Source organism: Buceros rhinoceros, unplaced genomic scaffold (assembly GCF_000710305.1).
Source record: "Buceros rhinoceros silvestris isolate BGI_N320 unplaced genomic scaffold, ASM71030v1 scaffold11484, whole genome shotgun sequence".
Classification (NCBI taxonomy): Eukaryota; Metazoa; Chordata; class Aves; order Bucerotiformes; family Bucerotidae; genus Buceros; species Buceros rhinoceros.
Window position 1 is genome coordinate 27,434 of NW_010410054.1, and position 705 is coordinate 28,138.

At 46.0% G+C, this 705-nt stretch overlaps 1 protein-coding gene across 1 annotated transcript in view; it reads right to left on the reverse strand.

Moving 5' to 3' along the window:
- Positions 1-93, reverse strand: part of PCDH9 (protocadherin 9) — a 4,720-nt gene extending 4,627 nt beyond the window's left edge. Inside the window, exon 1 of the mRNA XM_010135460.1 lies at positions 64-93. The gene's annotated coding sequence lies outside the window, so the exon portion shown is untranslated. The remainder of the gene's footprint in view (positions 1-63) is intronic.
- Positions 94-705: the final 612 nt, after the last annotated feature.

Below are 705 nucleotides of genomic sequence, written 5' to 3' on the forward strand. Positions count from 1 at the left end.
ACTTTTTTTTTTTTTTCTCTTTAAATGAAAGGCATCACAGTGTACGGGTAACTTTACACTTACGTTGGTTGTCTACCTTGGACGATCTGCTGCCGCTAAGCAATGATCTGTTCCAGCAGTAACAGCACAATGCATCTGGTAAACCACCAGATTTGGAGAAATCAGCAGCAGCCAAACGCTTCCTCCGTGAGATATGTGTTGCTTCGGGCTGGCAAATTAGCAACTCCAGGGAACAAATTCACAGTTCTGTCGTTAGTCATCCTCTCCACGTTTCATTTCTATTAAGCGGCGATCCTTCGGGTGTTTAACGTGCGTGCAACAACCCAAACAAACAGCAAGCAGAAATCCGGTGCACTTCTTTAGACCGGGGGTATTTTCCACTCTGCACTGCACATAATTTCCATCCCTCTCTCAGCAGAGCAGAGACAGCTACATGAAGTCTGCAACTTCTTACTGGAAACGACAAGAGTTGGTCTGGCGGTGCTTCTCTCTCCCTCTTTATCTCTGGGGTGCTGGTTGCCCACCAAAAAAAAAAAAAGAATTAAAAAAAAATCCTAATAGATTATTGCTTTAGTGACGGGAGGAAGCGACGGCGCTTTCCCTCCTCCCTCCCAGCCTCTCTCCCTCACACACTCTCTCTCCTTCTCTCTCTCTCTCTCTGAACTGAAATTCTTGATATAACTCTCAATAAGCCCAGAGGGAGGG